This window comes from Myotis yumanensis, unplaced genomic scaffold (genome assembly GCF_028538775.1).
Source record: "Myotis yumanensis isolate MYYU_CA2020_CCGP unplaced genomic scaffold, mMyoYum1.0.hap1 SCAF_1, whole genome shotgun sequence".
Taxonomy (NCBI): Eukaryota; Metazoa; Chordata; class Mammalia; order Chiroptera; family Vespertilionidae; genus Myotis; species Myotis yumanensis.
Genome location: NW_027223752.1, coordinates 113,412,647 through 113,430,314, shown reverse-complemented (window position 1 = coordinate 113,430,314; position 17,668 = coordinate 113,412,647). Strand labels below are relative to the sequence as shown.

At 51.7% G+C, this 17,668-nt stretch overlaps 1 protein-coding gene across 2 annotated transcripts in view; it reads left to right on the top strand.

Moving 5' to 3' along the window:
- Positions 1-9,778: 9,778 nt before the first annotated feature.
- LINGO1 (leucine rich repeat and Ig domain containing 1) overlaps positions 9,779-17,668 on the top strand; it is a 275,201-nt gene continuing 267,311 nt past the window's right edge. The window contains exon 1 of one of the 2 annotated variants that reach the window (XM_070429862.1): positions 9,779-10,130. The gene's annotated coding sequence lies outside the window, so the exon portion shown is untranslated. Of the gene's footprint in view, positions 10,131-10,369; positions 10,454-17,668 lie in introns of those variants that run through there. The other variant, XM_070429871.1, reaches the window with a different exon arrangement.

Sequence of the window (17,668 nt, the reverse complement as noted above, 5' to 3'; positions counted from 1 at the left end):
TCTTTATCCCCTGCTTTGACAAGTCGCTGAAAGGGCAAGGCCTTGGGCAAGGTACACCTCTCTTCGGGAGGGAAGGTACTCACCCGTGGTCTGCCAGTCTCAACATGTCCAGCAAAGGGAGGCATGTCTCACCCTGAAGGGGCCTGTGCAGTGTGCCATGGTGCCCTCTACATACTGCAACTGAGGGATGCTGGTGTAAGGGTTCCTTGGAACAAGGTCAGCTCCCAGCAAACAGCAGTTACTCTGTTGGAAGGCTTTGGGGACATCTTCTTCCCTACTTTCATGCCCAGACTCCTGAAGTTTTGCCTCTTAATTCTTAAGTATCTAACTTTGGACCTCTCCACCCACTGCATTCCCTTACCTGGATGACCCCAACAGCCTTCCCTCCAGGCTCCACCCCTAGTCTCACCCGCTTCAATCCATCCTCTTCACAAAAGTCAGAGGGAGTGTCCACGAATTCGGATCTGACCATCTACCTCCTCTTTTTTTAAAAAAATATATTTTATTGATTTTTTACAGAGAGGAAGGGAGAGAGATAGAGAGTTAAAAACATTGATGAGAGAGAAACATCGATCAGCTGCCTCCTGCACATCTCCCACTGGGGATGTGCCCGCAACCCAGGTACATGCCCTTGACCAGAATCGAACCCGGGACCCCTCAGTCCGCAGGCCGACACTCTATCCACTGAGCCAAACCGGTTTCGGCATCCTCTTAAACACCTTCAAAGTCCAATCATCCTCCATGGCATTCAAGGATCTTGCTGACTTAGCCCTGCCACCCTGCCCTGCCACCTGTTCCCAGTGCACCCTGCTTACCATCCAGCTATACCCTCAAGAGTGTAGGTGCTTTGTTATTTTTTTTGTCTGTGCTCAGACAAAAAGTTCCCCTTCCCCTTCTCTCCTTCCTTCCTCCCTTCCTTCCTTCCTTCCTTCCTTCCTTCCTTCCTTCCTTCCTCCCTCCCCTCCCCTCCCCTCCCCTCCCCTCCCCTCCCTTCCCCTCCTCTTCTCTCTTCTTTTCCCTCCCTTCCCCTCTTTTCCTTCCCTCTTACATTCAAACATCATCCATGTGATAAGCACATACTCCCTGAATCCCTGCCATGGCCAGGCCTGGGCTGGTAGGTGCTGAGGAACCAGAGGTGACCCAGACCCAACTGTGCCCCTACCAGTACACTCCCCACTCCCTAGGCCCCACTCACCTGCCCAGTGAATTCCTACACATCCTTTAAGGGTAGCAGCCATTCCATCACCTTTTTGGGAGACCCATATCTGGCTGATGTCAGCCCAAGTGACTGCAGTAGGCCCCCTCCTCTCCTCTGAGACCAGGGCCAGGCTCCCTGAGCTACTGACAATCAGTTCTGTGACCCTGCCAGCCTCCATCCCTCAACCCTGACACAGTACCCACTCTAGAACCTGGAATCTTGGCATTTCTCTATGGATCTGACCATGTGCCTGTGTGCTCACACCCTGTGAGTCCCCCATGGAGCCTGGCACAGGGCCCACTCTCTGTGAATGGGAGCTGAATGGCAGGTCTTTCCCCTGAGATGTACACACTTCCAGGTCCCCAAACTCCCCTTGTCCCACTGGCCTCCCAAACTGCTAGTCCAATCCCTCCTCTCAGTAATAGGCAGGGTCACCTCTCTGCCTAAACCCCAACATTCACCACTTCTGCTGCTCTGGCACTATCACTTCCTGAGCTTCTGTTGTGTGACTCTGCAGATCCCTAATGTCCATACTGGCCATAAGCCTGTGCCTCAATTTCCTTATCTGTAAATGAAGATCATCCTTGTTCCTACTTCCCTGGGCTATAGCGAGGCTTCACTGAGAAGGTACATGTGATAGGTGTGTGGACAGGAAAGCACTACCCCATGTTACAGGCAAGTATTACTGTAGAAAAAGCTGATGTGGACTGACCCAGGCCCTCTCAAAAAGTTGACCTGGCCCCTGCTCCATTAGCTGAAGGCTCCCAGCTAATCTGGGGACAGCTCCTTCAGGGTCATCCAGTATTCTTAGGATAGGCCCTTAAAAAGATAAGGCAAGCCCTGGCCAGTGTGGCTCAGTTGGTTGAGCATTGTCCCATGCACTGAAAGGTCGCCAGTTCAATTCCCGGTCAGGGCACATACCCAGGTTGTGGGTTCAACTGGAGGCAACTGATCGATGTTTCTCTCTCTCCTCTCTCCTCTTTTCTCCTCTCTCCTCTCTCCTCTCTCCTCTCTCCTCTCTCCTCTCTCCTCTCTCCTCTCTCCTCTCTCCTCTCTCCTCTCTCCTCTCTCTCTCTCTCTCTCTCTCTCCCTCATCAATAAAAACATAAGAAAGCCTCCAAGAACAAGAGTCCAGTGCTGCCAGGGAGTGAATGAGCTCTGTAGCAGCCCCACCTCCTGTCCATTGGGCCCACTAGGGAGCCCTGGAGTGGAGGGGAAGTGACACCCCACATAGTTTCTCTTCCCGGACTCCCCCAGGCAGCCTGGGATGAACTAAGATGGGGGCTTGTTGTGCCTCCATCCAGCCTCTTCTCTCTGGAGCCTGTTTCCAGCCTGTAAACAGGACCCATATGGCTGTCTCTGCCTGGGGCACCTGTGAAGGTGACACCGTCCTATTGGGGAGGTGTGCTGTGTCCTTGGGGAGGGGAAGCTGGCTAAGATTTTTCAAGGGGATGTTTTATAAGGTCAGCTGGCATGTCTATTTTCCCCAGTTATGTTGATTTGGGGAGGGAGCAGTGCCCCTGATAGAGTAGCTCGAGGTTATACCTAGAATTCCAGTTTCCTTCATCCTTTCTTCTGACCAGGGAGATGGGAGGAGCAAATACTTATTCTTCTTTGCAGATTGGAAACCAAAGGCCCAAGGATCCAATATAGCTCTTATAGACCAGCAGGGATCCCCAGACATCTGATGTGGGGAGCAGTGAGTGAGGGCAGAGGCTAGGTTGGGGTGGGTGTGGGGAGGTCTGGGGAAGTAAACTCAGGAGTGGAGGAGGGATGGGAAGGCACTAGGTATGTAGTAGGCCCCAAGCAGCCCCTCTCCCCACCTGCAGGGCTTTAGGCTCTGGAATCCAGCTGGGGAGTGGGTACCTTTTTGACTGTTGAATTTTCTCCATCCCTTGTTACAGACTCTGGTCCTGGATCAGCCAGGAGATGGCAGGGAGGATTAGCCCACCTTAGCTTACAGTTATGGGGAACAGGGTGGGGTGTAGGGGGATGAGGGGGCAGACACAGCCCAAAGTTTCTCAGCAAGAGTTTGCATGGAAGCTGAACCAATGTCTCCTGACCCCGTGCTGCCAGCCCAGCTGCGAAGTCTGAATCTCCAGCATGCTCTACCTTGTGTGAGGACATGGGCATCAGAAGAAGGGGGTAGAAGTGCTCTCTGGGTGTAGGATGCCGTGTGGTGGCCTGGGAAGCAGTTAGAGGAACAGTGGGCCACTGTCTTCTGCTTTAAACCTCCAGGGTCAGCTCAGAGTTACCAAACTAAATCCCTAACTCCTTGTGGTACCCACAAGGACCTGCTATTCTGGCCCCATGCCATCTGCAGCCGCATCTCCAATTCCCTTTCTCTCCCTCTTCTCACCACAAGTCCTTTGCATGTGTTAGTCCTTCTCTCTGGAGCCCCCTACTTCTCCAAGTTAATATCTACCCAATTTTTTGATCCTAGGTCAAATGTCACATTCTGTAGGAAGCCTTTCCCAAGAACAGACCAGACCTTGACCTAACAGCCTCACAGCTCTTCATAGTACTTATCACAGTTGTAATTTTATATTTCTTTGCATGATGGTTTGATTTCTGTCTGTTTCTTTCTCTAGACTCTAAGACCTCTGATGTGTATTCCCCTCACCTGGCACACTGCCTGGCATGAAGTAGCTCCTCAATAATTTTGTTTGTTTAAAGTATTACATATGTCTCCTTTTCCCCGATTGACCCCCCCCCCCCCACCATTTTCTCCCCCCAGGACAAGCCCCCACCGCCCCAGTGTCTGTGTCCATTGGTTATGCATGCATACAAGTCCTTTGGTTGATCTCTTAACCCCGCCCCTCACCTGCCTTCTCTCTGAGGTTGGACTGTCTGTTCAGTGTTTCTTAGTCTTTGGATCTATATTTTTAAAATTTATTTATTGATTAAGGTATTACATATGTGTCCTTATCCCCCCATTACCACCCCCCCCATCCCTCCCTACTCATGCCCTCACCCCCCTGTTGTCTGTGTCCATTGGTTAGGCTTATATGCATGCATACACGTCTTTTGGTTGATCTCTCCCCGTTACCCCCACCCTCCCCTACTTTCCCTCTAAGGTTTGATGGTCTGATCGATGTTTCTCTGTCTCTGAATCTGTTTTTGTTCATCAGTTTATGTTCATTATATTCCATAAATGAGTGAGATCATGTGATATTTACCTTTCTCTGACTGGCTTATTTCACTTAGCATAATGCTCTCTAGGTTCATCCATGCTGTTGCAAATGGTAAGAACTCCTTTTTTTTACTGCAGCATAGTATTCCATTGTGTAGTTGTACCACAGGTTTTTAATCCACTCATCTGCTGATGGACACTTAGGCTGTTTCCAAATCTTAGCTATTGTAAATTGTGCTGCTATGAACATAGGGGTGCATATGTCCTTTCTGATTGGTGTTTCTAGATTCTTGGGATATATTCCTAGAAGTGGGATCATTGGGTCAAATGGGAGTTCCATTTTTAGTTTTTTGAGGAAACTGTCTCTGGATCTATTTTTTTTCATCAGTTTATGTTGTTCATTATATCCCACAATAGAGGCCCGATGCATAAAATTCATGCAAGAATAGGCATTCCTTCCCCAGTCTGCTGGCACCAGCTTCCCTCTGGCACCTGGGACCTGGGCTTCCCTCCAGCTGCTGGCAGGCACCCGGGACCCGGGCTTACCTTGCAGCTCCAGCTTTGTCTGGAAGGTTGTCTGGAAGGACGTCCAGTCTAATTAGCATATTATGCTTTTATTATTATAGATATGAGTGAGATCATGTGATTTTTATCTTTCTCCAACTGGCTTATTTCACTTAGCATAATGCCCTCCAGATCCATCCATGCTGTCTCAAATGGTAAAAGATCCTTCTTTTTTACAGCAGCATAGTATTCCATTGTGTAGATGTACCACAGTTTTTAATCCACTCATCTGCTGAAGGGCACTTAGGCTGTTTCCAAATCTTAGCTATTATAAATTGTGCTGCTATGAACATAGCAGCCCTTTCTGATCGGTGTTTCTCGTTTCTTGGGATACATTCCCAGAAGTGGAATTACTGGTTCGAATGTGAGTTCCATTTTTAATTTTTTGAGGAATCTCCATACTATTTTCCACAGTGGCTGCAACAGTCTGCATTCCCACCAGCAGTGCACCAGGGTTCCTTTTTCTCCATATCCTCTCCAGCACTTGTCGTTTGTTGATTTATTGATGATAGGCATTCTGACAGGTGTGAAATGGTACCTCACTGTTGTTTTGATTTGCATCTCTTGAATGATTAGTGACTTTGAGCATGTTTTCACATGTCTCTTGGCCTTCTGTATGTCCTCTTTCGAAAAGTGTCTATTTAAGTCCTTTGCCCATTTTTTTTAAATTGGATTGTTTATCTTCCTTTTGTTCAGTTGTATGAGTTCCCTATAAATTTTGGAGATTAGGCCCTTATTGGATGTAACATTGGCAAATATGTTCTCCCATGCAGTGGGCTTTCTTGTTGTTTTTTTGGTGGTTTCTTTTGCTGTGCAGAAGCTTTTTATTTTGATGTAGTCCCATTTGTTTATTTTCTCCTTAGTTTCCAATGCCCTAGGACAGTGATGGTGAACCTTTTGAGCTCGGTGTGTCAGCATTTTGAAAAACCCTAACTTAACTCTGGTACCGTGTCACATATAGAAATTTTTTGATATTTGCAACCATAGTAAAACAAAGACTTATATTTTTGATATTTATTTTATATATTTAAATGCCATTTAACAAAGAAAAATCAACCACAAAAATGAGTTTGCGTGTCACCTCTGACACGCGTGTCATAGGTTCACCATCACCGCCCTAGGAGCTGTATTGGTAAAGATATTGCTATGACACATGTCTGATATTTTGCTGCCTATGGAGTCTTGTAAGATTTTTCTGTTTTCCCGTCTTATGTTTAAGTCCTTTATCCATTTTGAGTTTATTTTTGTGTATGGTGTAAGTTGGTGGTCTAGTTTCATTGCCTTCAATAATTTTTGTGGAAAGAATAAAGAACAATGGCTCTTAGTTCAAATCCTGGAACTCCACATTGAAGCTTGGTTTTCCCTCTCTGAAATGGGAATGATAATACCAGATTAGTATGAGGATGATCCAATGAATGAAAATTCCTGACACATAGTTGGTTAAGAGTAGAGAGAAGGAGGGAGATTGGAGTAAGGCAGAGGGTAGCCAAGGAAGGCTTTTTAAGGATGAAAGGATTTTAGAAGTGAATGGATTGTGTGGAAGCCAAGTGGTGGTGGAGATAGAGAAAGACTTGGACGTGGGGAGAAAGGATGAGAGACAGCAAGCAGATAGCCTGGCTGGGTGGGAAATTTCTTTGAACCTTGGTCACCCTATTTACTTTTCAGCCTGACCCAGGAAGCCAGGGGTTTGCTGTGAAGGCAGGCAAGGACATGTCCACTGTCTCCTGAGACTCCCGGTGGGCAATCATCCTGGGGTGGATCTGGCTTGGTGACTAGGTCTGGGATACTGCCAGATCTCCCCTATTGGCCTGTGGAGATAGCTGAAAATAGCACAGGGGCCCTGGGTGTGCATCTGCAGAGGCATTGACCTAGTCCTTGTGGCAGGAAATAGCAAGCTCCCAGCTATAGTGAAGTGGCTCCTTCCCGGAGCTGCCACACTGGTTTTACTTCTGCCCCAGGCCCCCAGCTGATGCTGCTCTGGCAGCAGTGAGTGGTTCCTCCAAGCGGGCCTGCTCATTATTCATGTCTTGCCTCGCTGTAAAGCCTACTGGGTGGCACAGGTGGCAATAGCTACTGGCCACTAGCACAGGGCAGGACATAGGGGCTACAGATGGTACCTCTGTACCTGCCTGGCTCTGTGCAGAACTGCTGGCTAGAAGGCCAAGGCCTGGGCCTACTGAGGGGAAATAAATGTTAGACTTATGTTCATTGCCCCTATGTGGCACACAAGCTTGCTCCCATACTTGGGGAGGAACTTGAAGTTCAGAGAGGGCATGCTACATACCTGCGGCTGCAGAGCAAAGCTGGGGGCATAAATTCTCAAGCACAGACACAAAGTCTGTGCGGCTCCCAGAACAGGAGAGTGGGAGAAATGGATGGGGATGTAGACTGGGAATGTGACAGCTTGGATGTCAAGGACTCTAGGGAAAGGCTGTTTGTCTCTGTTTGGCTTCCCTAGGGCCCATGGGAGCCCTGGGAAGACTCCGCAGGGGGTGTGTTGAGCCAGAGTAGGCAACAGCCATGAGCTCATGTCCCTAGAGGTCCCAGGAAGTCTGGTAAGAAGGCAGAAGGAAAATGGCCAGGCAAGCAAGGAACACAATAAGGGACTTTGGGATGGGCCACAAAACCAAACTCAGATGTGGGGAAGAAAAAGGTCATTTGCTGAATATCTACTGTGTGCAGGGTCATTCCTGTGCCAACCCCCTAGGTGGCTGAGTATTTTTATTTCCACTGTACAGAGGAGGACACTAAAGCTAGAACTGGCACGGGGTATGCCTGATACCAAAGTCTGGGGTCTTTACAGAGCACCTTGATATGTGGTGCCCAAGTCTGGCCCTCTTTGGACTCGTACTAGTATCCTGATCACAGTGGAGCCTAGGTTTCGCCCACTTCTAACTCTGACCAGCAGGGGGAGGCTATACTGCATCGGGCTGCAGAGATGGGGAGCAGAGGTTGGGACTGGGCATACAGAGAGAAGAGGAGGCCTCTTTCAAAAGCTCCGGGATTTGGGAAGCCCTTAGCTATACCTCTGTAATGGCTGAAAGATGGGGAGAGCTTCTGCCTAGATTTGCTAAGGGTAGTCCCACTGCTGCCCCAGAACAAAGTTGAAACTCCTCAATTCAAGGCTCTTATAGCTCCACCACCCCCCCCCCCCCATACACCCATCCTTTCTTATTTCCCACTTCCAGTTCTTTGCACATGCTCTTCTCTTGGCATGGATACCCTTTATGTTCCTTTCTGCCTGGTCAACTCCCACTCATCCTTCAATTCCTAGCTTCAATGTCATCTCCTGCAGGAGCTCTCCTGGACCTCCTCCATTCCCAAAAGTTCCATCATACCTCCTGCTGTCTCATTTTTTTTGAGGGTAGGAATGTGTCCCCAGTACCTAGCACAGGGTGGGGCACATAATAGATGCGCAGTAAACAAATGAGCAAAATGTATCCCTCCGTGGTGGTTGGGGAGCAAGGGTCTGTCTGGGGTGGTGAGAGGAAGAAGATGAAGTGCTCATGCACCAGCCCTGCCCAGGATCAGACTGACCAGGAGTCTAGGGGTATACTTTAGTTCTTAGGTGGTGTCATGAAGGTCCAGGGAGATCTAGGGTGTGAAAGAGCTCTACAAACTGTAGTGCGCTATCCCTAGTAGGTCCCTGTATCTCTTTGCCTTGCTCCATTGAAGAGGAGAATAGAGAAAGAAGGTTATAGAATGAGGGAGAGGGAAGACCAGGCCTGGTGAGGGTGGGGTGATGGTGGCCCCAGCTCTCAGAAGCAGAATTCTGGGGACTGAAGACCTGCCTTGGGTCTCCCTCTCCTATGGGATCTAATACCATATGGGGGGGCGGGGCATGGCCCCAGAACTGAGGCTCAGAGAGAGGCAGGCAGCAGGAGTGGGAAGTCACCTTATGAGCTCTGTCCTCCCAGCATGACAGGTGTCTTCATCCTGGTCTCAGATTCAGACATCTGCTTCCCTGATCCTTCCTCTCCTGGCCGCGCAGTCCCAGCGCCCATCCTGCACTTCTTCCACACCACCAGCCTGCTCCTAGGCTTAGCCGCCAACAAGCACTGAATGCACCCTGGATGGTGTACTAGTCTGAGAAACTTCAGACCACCCCTGTCCTGACTCACCTCCAGGTGGGGAAGACCGGGCTCAACCTCGGCGCACCACGGCCCAGGCTGCACCACCTTCCAGGACCGTCCGTGCGGCGGCCAGGCCGCTCTTCTGGATGCCCGGGGTGGGGCAAGTCTAACCCGGTGCGCTATCCCTTTAAACCCGAGCGAGATGGGGGTTGTTAGAGATAGCTGAGGCTAGCAGAGGCCGACGCCGCCGGACAGGCCAGAGGTAGAAGGGTCAGAGGAAGCGGAGAGCAGAAGGGGCGGCGGCCCGGGGCACCTGGATCCGGCGCCTTGAGGTCCCCTCGCCGCCCACTGTGTGCTCGAACCCTGGGCCCAGCGAGCGGCGGGCGGTACCCAATGTAATGCGGAGACTGTGAGAGGAGTAGGGCGGCGGGGAGCAGGGGACGCTGGAGAGGGCGGTGGCAAGGTAGATAGCGGGAGAGAGTGGACCTGGATCGGGAAGTTGTGTGTGGGGGGGGCGGCGGGGGGGGAGTGGTGGAGGGGGACGACGAGTAGGAGAAAGGAGAGGAGGTAAAGAAGGGGCAGTGACCGAAAAGGGGGAGAGAAGGAGCGGGAGAGCACCCGGCTGCAGGCGGAGGCGCGGGCTAGTAGGAAGGAGCTGGAGCCTCTGGGTGCGAGCACCGGCGGCCCGATTGGGCGCCCTGGCTGGGACATGGTGCAGCCGCGGCCTGGCGGGGCATGGTGCAGAAGCTGGGACGCCAGCTTCTGGGAGCGGCAGGGGACCTGAGGCGGGGTCTGCCGGGAAGGGGACGGAGGTTCGCTCGGAGGGGGCCAAGGGCCGCCCTTCGGAGATCCAGAGGGCCTGGGTTCCAGGCCTTTGGGTGCGGCGGCAGGGTGCGCGCACGCGAATGTGAGCGCCGGGGCGGGAGGGAGCGCGCGTTAGGGATTCTACTGGCATCGTAGTGTGGAGAGCGGGAGGCAGGAGCCGGCGCGCAGGGGAGCGCAGGGCCCTCTCGCGTACACACAGGCCGCGCGCGCGCGCGCACACGCCTTCTCTGCTCGCTGGTTGCTTTTGCCACAATCCCGGAGCCGAATCGTGCGGAGGGGGAACCGAGCCAGAGTGGGAAGCGGAGCGGAGGCCAGGCGGGGATGCGGCCCCAGGAGAGTGAGTATGGCCAAGCAGGGACACTGAGGGGAGGTCGGGATCGCGGGGCACAGGGTAGGAGTTGGGGTGTCTGCCCTCCGGCGGTGCTGCGTGCGCGGCCTCTGATTGGGCCGGAGCCTTGGGGCACTGGGTGGGGACTGGGTGTTGGGCGCGCGCCATGGGTGCGTGCACGCGCGGAGCGGGAATGGGGTACCCACTGCACTTCAGTTCCAGACTGCGCACCCTCCCACTGCGCGGCCCCGCCTAACCCTCGCCTGTAACCTGAACCCTGGCGACTTGGAACAACTTTGTGTGTGCGGAGAGAGGATGGAGACGCTTTAATGGTAGTACTCAAACCTTTCTTTCCGGAGGAGAGAACGCGAGGGATGAATGGGGCGGGGCGCGGGCTATGCTGCCTGATGGGCAAAGAGGTGCGTCTCTACCACCCAGTCTGCACAGTGGCTGGCTTTTGGGGACATCCATCCAGCCCCGAGGTGCCGAGCTGGAGCCGCTCTGGTCGCTGGACTCTTGTGACCCTGCCTGGGTCGGCAGGACTGCGAGACTACAGCTTCCAGGTCTTTCCTGCCAGGCTAAGGTCACGGGGCTTGTGGTGGGGGTAGGGGGAGATTGCCCAGTGTGTGTGTGTGTGTGTGTGTGTGTGTGTGTGTGTACACCTCTAGGCCCTCTAGCCTGGTTCCCCGCCATCCCTGATTTGCTTGGAGCCATGCTCCTGTGTGTCTCACTCTGTGTGATGAGGTTGTGGTTGTGCTGTGTCCCCAGACCGCCATCCTCCAGTCTCCTCCCACACTCCTGTCCTGTGCTGGCTGCCTCGGGGAACTTCCTAGCCCCTTCCCCTACAAATGCCAGCCCGTGTCCCTGCAGTAGAAGATGGGATGGGAAGATGTGGTCCAGGATGGAGCCCCTGAAAGGGAGGGAACCTGTGTGTCCCCAGGAATGAGAAGCCCAAGGAAGGACAAGAGATCAGACCCCTCAAACCCTTCCTTCCCCCTTTACCAAATCCTCCCTGCTTTCAGGGCAGGTTCCTCCTCCTCTAGGAAGCCTTCTTTGATTGCTCCTGGATCCTTCAGTATAGCTTGGCTTCTGGATTGGAGCAGTTGGTTTCCCCAGCAGCCCTTGTCCATATGACCTCTTTCCTGGCACTTAGTGTATGAGCCTGTGGGGTCAGAAGTCTTGTTCTCAGCCTAGATGCTGGCTGGAGGGGTGTGATGCTTGACCAGTCAGTATCACTTGGGTCTCTGGGGTCTGGTAATATGTTGTGTGACCAGATTTCAGGCTTAAGCCTTACTTCCACTTCCATTTTCCCTCTGGAATCTTTCAGCCACCTTGTGAGAATGTGGGGGTCCATGGGCACACTTCCTCTCCATTTCACTGAGGAGGATTTTGAGGCAGAGATGGAATTAGGAGAACTCCAGTTTCAGGACAGCCTTCTAGTGAAGTTTTTCTTTATCCCTGGTCTTTGGTGAGGGGGGGCGGGTGCAGGGAAGGCACCTGGCCCTCTTTACTGACTTAGCATCAGGGCTCTGAAGTGTCTCCCCAGGGCAGCTATTCTGTGCTTGTGACTAACATCCTCCCCTGATGGACAAGGAGATGGGCACAGCCACTCCCAGCCTGATTCTCCCTGGCTTAACTTCTTGTACTTTTTGATCCCACCCTCATTAACTTTCCTAGATTTGGGACCAGAGTCTGCCAGGGCTTTGCATAATGGTTTGCTTATCCTCAGCACTGGGATGTTGTATCATCCCCAGCCTGCCCCTCTAGGCTGGGCCCTGGCATTATCATCCTGTTTAGGACCCGGAACCCTTCCCACTCTCCTGAAATCTCCATCCTGGAGCTATAGAGCTCATCCTCAAGGGAATAGTTTCCACAGGGAGGTCTAAATGTACATGGGGGGCGGGGGCCTGGTGTCTATTAAGATGCTTCCTTCTCTGGTGGCCCACCTGAGGCACAGAAGGCAAGAGTAGCTTTCAGCCTCAGGCAGGCCTTTGTGACTCTCCAGTCCTGATGGCACCCAGACTCATCCCCAGGGCCACTTAGGCCATTGGAAGCCTTGAGGAGGGGAGTGGTAGGCCTACTGAACCTTGTGGTGGCTCCCTCAACCTCTGCTAGCTTCATTCTCAGGCACCCTCTTGCTGACTCAGTCTTTCTTAGCTGTTCTCTCTCTCTCTCTCTCTCTCTCTCTCTCTCTCTCTCTCCTCTTACCCGCCCCCCACTCTCCCCCAATCCCCTGTGGGTTCCTGAGCCTCCTGAGTGTTGACCAATGCTCTGGTTGACAACCAGGTGGCTAGAGCATGGCCAGATGCCTGTTTGGCTGTACTCCTGCCATCTAGGCCTGTTTGAACCCCCTGCCCTAGTTCTTCTGTCCTCCCCCCACCCAAATTGAGTCTAGCAGGATAAGCACTCTGTTTGGGGCCTTAAGCCTTGGGGAGGGAGAGAGCAGGGTACCTCTTTGGTCCATGGTCTCTGCTGTAAAGGTTAAAAATCCTAGCTAGGTGCTCCGAGCCCCCACTGGCTGTCCCTTTAGAAAGACAGCCACTTGCCCCTCAAACCTTCTGACCGGTAAGGGGTAGCCCCTTTAATTTCTGTCTCCAACCAGGCCCTGACCCTGTCATCTTTATGTTTTAAATGATAACAATAGTGCATTCTAACAAATTCAATGATAAGAAGTTATTGGGTAGGCTGGGCTTTAGGTTGACTTGAGGGAGGAAAGGTACCTCTGATCACTCAAGCCTCCTTTTGAGGGAAATGGGGACAGGCTACCCTGACCACTCACAGTCTCTTCTGTGGGCTTCTAGGGCCCAGACATCTGCTCCCAAGCACCACGCCTTGGGGGAGGGGAGTGAGCAAGGAGCTATTTCAGATGAATTGGAAGGGCTGGTGCATTTTGACCTCCTCAGATGTTTCTGGCACTTGGGAGATGCTCAGTAAATATATTGAGTAAATGAATGAATGGAGACTATGAATGAATGAGGGCTTTACAACATTAGCAAAGGCACAGAGGAGGGAAACAGCAGGCATGAGTGAAACGTGTTTGCAAGTGAGTAGTTCATGCAGGGGCACAGCAGGCACAGAGCAAGTTGGCACAAGACGGAGGAGGACCCTGAGTGCCTGGTTGAGGAGTGTGGGTTGATTCCCTCTTCAGGGGTTGTAGAGTGAGGGATTCCATCAGATTTGCAATTTAAACTGCTCCCTCTGGTGGTCATGGAAGGGGTTGGTTGGCTAGGAGAGCCAGAGGCAGGGAGGTGGATCCTGAGGCAGCTATGGGAATTCAGGTTGGTTGGTAGTGAGGGCAACAGCTGGACAGGCTCCTTGCCTGCCTTCACCAGGATGGCTAAGGGGCCATTCATGGTTCCCCATGCAATGGAGGATGCAGAGATTTGGCCTGGGTGGGAAACCAGGTGGGGCAATGTAAGCCATGAGAGTTGAATAGGGCCTGGGACATCACTATTCCTACCACCTGGGTATATGTTGCAGGTGTCCTGGAGTCATAAATATGGGCCTTTAGCCCAGCCAGCATGGCTTAGTGGTTGAGTATCAACCTATGAACCAGGAGGTCACAGTTTGATTCCTGGTCATGGCAAATGCTGGGTTGCAGGCTCGATCCCCATTGTGGGGTGTGCAGGAGGCAGCTGATCAATGATTCCCTTTCATCATTGATGTTTCTATCTCTCTCTTCCTCTCCCTTCCTTTCTGAAATTAATAAAAATATATTTTAAAAAATAAAAAATATGGGCTTTTAGTATGGGCCTCCCAGTGGTACACTTGAGCAAGTCCCTGTGGCCTCAGTTTCTATGCCTGTAAAAAGGATAAGTTTATTTGTTTCTCTGGAGACCTGGACTGACTTTGGGTGGAAGTTTGGGACCTCAGAAGTGGGATACAAAGGGAAAGGGTAGAGGGTCACTACTGCTGTTTGACAGGGGAAGAGTTTGAGACCAGTGAGGGGTCTCATATAGTCTTAAATTGGGGGCAGGGGATTCCAGCCTGGGATTTTCCTGGCTGAGACTAGCCTTCTGGGTAGGGATGGGCAGTGGCTGGGGCCTCTGCAGAGGACATCCTCAGGCAGTTGCCTTGGCAGTCCAGCTGTCAGGGAGCATATGGGGCCATATGGTCACATCAGGGGAGGCGCAAGCCACTGAAAGAGAATCCCTGGCCTTCTGGTTCTATGTAGGCACTATTAGCCATCAGGGTCAGGGTGTGAGGAAGCCAAAATGGAACCTCAGTGTCCAGGTTGGTTTGGACATGGAGGTTGAACCTTGGCAGGTGGCCTAGTTCCAGCACCCATCTGCCAGGGCAGCCAGGCAAGTGGCTCCATGCCCAGGACTGATCCAGTTAGCTCAAGACCAGCTGTGCCAGCCACCCTCCCATCCCTCACCCAGCTCTTATGGCCCTGCTGGTCCAAAAGCCTTGGGGTGGCACAGCATATCTGATGTCAGGGTCCTGGGAGTATGTGTATGTGACATGCAGCCTCACCCTGAGCACTGATTATGTATGTCTGAGATTTGGGGCTATGGAAATGGGCCCCTTGAATCAGCCTGCTGTGAGCAAAAGGGCCTGAACTTAGAAGGAGGAGGAGGAGGAAGAGGAGGAGGAGGAGGAAGAGGAGGAGGAGGAGGAAGAGGAGGAGGAGGAAGAGGAGGAGGAGGAAGAGGAGGAGGGCATTGAAGGCAGCGGGGCAGGGAAGGGGGCTGTTGGCTGGGAAGGTGTGGGTGACCTGGTGTCTGGCATGCCTGGAACCCCGCTTTTCAGACTGAGGGAAGTGAGCTAATTGAGTGAAGTTGTTAAAAAAAAAAGGGAGTCTGAACTTAGATGCATCTGGAACTGGGTTTGAATCCTGACTCAGCTACTTCTAAGCTAGGTGAGCTTGGGCAAGTAATTTCAGTTTTTGGAGCCCCAGTCTCCTCCTCTGTTTCTGGAAGAATGGTACCTATCTTAAACAGGTGTTATTAGAAGGCTTTGAAATAATACATGGGAAGCATGCCCTAACCTGATGCCTTGAAGAGTCTCAGTAAATGTTAGCTTGGTTTGATCTTTGCTAGGAGGGGGAGGTGAGTCCTGCTGGAGTATAGTGTCCAGGTTGAAGTAGAGAGAAGGCTTATTATTATTATTTTCCAGGACAAAATTTGTTTTATAATTTTTCATATGTTTTTACACTCCTTTCCACTCCTTCCCTCATGTAGTCCTCACGGTAATTCTATAAAATAGGCAGAGAGCCACCATTCCATTTAACAGATGCTAAAACTGGGTTGTGACTCTTCAGAGTTGCAGAGTGAGTTGGGTTTGACCCTGTGTCTGGACTCCTAGTGCAGGACTCTTGCTTTATAGGTATGCTTCCCAAACTTCGGGGGTGGAGGCCGGTCTAGACCAAGCATGGGGATTCTAGAGATTCCGTGAACAGCTCTGTCTCCGTCATAGGTGCAGGGACAGGCTGTCTTAGTGACAAGCAGCCGATCCCAGCTGGGGTGGTATGGAGAACACTCAATGAAGCAGCATTTGCTGCATTTTTCTGCCTATTCAGCACTGGGTAGAGGTGGAGGGGGTGGTACCAGGGAGTATGGAGGGGTGGGCCTTTACCTCCTGGGCAGCCCTGGGCCATGCCAAGGCAAGCAGGGCTTAGCCTTCTGGGGAGAGCACTGGTCTTCACTGCTAAGTAGCTGGGTGACCTTGGCCAGGTCACTGTCCCTCTTTGAGCCTTAGTTTCCCTCTTTGTAAATTTGAGATAATTATCTCCCTGCCTACCTCCTAAGGCTGCCCCAAGGGGAAGATTATTTTTAATCCTCACTTAAGGATATTTCTTTCATTGATTTTCTAGAGAGAGTGGAAGGGAGGGAGGAGGGAGGGAGGGAGGGAGGAAGAGAGAGAGAGAGAGAAATAACGACATGAGAGAAACATTGATTGGTTGCCTCTCACATGTGCCCCTTCTAGGAATAGGGAACCTGCAATTGAGTTATGTGCCCTTGACTGGGAATAGAACCCACAACTTTTTGGTCTGTGGGCTGACACTCTAACTATTGAGCAAACTGGCCAGGGCTAAACATATATTTTTATACAAACATGATATTCTACAGCTCTGAGTCCAGGAGTCCCCAGTCGTCCATCTGATGATCCTATAATCATTCAGTGATTCACTTGTTGGGCACTTCCTCTGGGCCAGCTGTGCTGGCTGTGCTGGACAGAGATGAGTAAGACCAGCCCCTACCCTTTTGGGAAGTGCAACCTGGCAGTAACTGTGGACTCTATAGCTTTTAACTGGTCATCACACTCCTGCTCAAAACACTTCAAGGGCTCTCTGTTGCATGCAGGCTGGCATCTGGACCCCTCAGTGCCTTGCACAGTCTCACCATCTGACCCTCTGCCCCAGCAAGCTCCCACCATGCTCCTGTGTGCCCCCAGGCTTCAGCCAAATACCACTTACCCTCCCCTTCACACATTCTGTGGCTCTCACCCTCCAGGGCTAGGCTGTGCTGTTCCCTTCACCTGATCCTTTCAACACTTTGCAACACTCAGTCCAAATGCCATATTTAAACACCCGTTTCCTGTATTCCTACCTGGAAGTAGCTGTTCCTTCCTTAGAACTCTGAGAGCAGTGTATCTGCTTTACATTTAGCCAACATTTGCTGTGCATCTACTGTGTGTCAGTCCTACTGTTTGCTAGGCTTGTGACATAAGGCCTCGGAATATTTTGTGGCAGGGACCAGGCTTATTCATCTTGGGTACTTGGTCTGTTCATGGACCTGGGCCAAACGGACTGAGCAGGAGCCTGTGATGTGTCCTAAGGGCCTTTGTGGCTACGCCACTTCCTCTTCCCCCTTGGGCCAGGACTGTGGGCTATACCCAGGACATCTCAGGCTTTTGCACTGAGGTGCCCACCTCTGGAGGCTCCATCAGTCCAGGGCAGGGCCCAGTCTCTGACCACACACAACTCTTCCTTATGAACTGCATGACATTTAGCAGTTAGCGGCCAATTACTTGGTGGTACTGATAATTCTTCCATTATCAACCAGCAGAAGTGGGCCAGCCAGTGTTTGCGTGGGTCAGCTAGACCTGGTTGGGTCATTGTAATCTTGGCTGTTTATTCCTGACCAGAAAGCTCAATAAACAGAAGCCAGAGGAAAGGAGGTGCAGTTTACCCTCTCTTCAGACATACTGCCAGGGTTGGGATTGAAGGACGGGAGGAGGGGGAATTGGGGCAGGCAGGGAGCTTTTGCTCACTGTCACCTTCCTCTGTTCCTACCTTCTCTGTTCTGCTTCCAGTCTCTCTTGGTCCTGGGTCTCAGCCTTCCCATTTGTTAAATGGGGATTTTGGTCTCTTTGTGGGGTAACTGCTTTTGAATGAGATATCCAGGCAGTCACTGACTTGTCATAATTTCTGCTTAACAGGTGGGGGCATTCTGAGGCTCAGAGTGGGTGGTGGCCACATGAGGAGGGAGCCAGCATTGCAAACGAGGGCTGCTCTGCAGAACAGAGAGATGGTGGGCAAATGGGCGGGTGGTCAATCAGAAGACAATAGTTGCCTCACTAAAGTGCCTTGTCTGGCTTCTAAA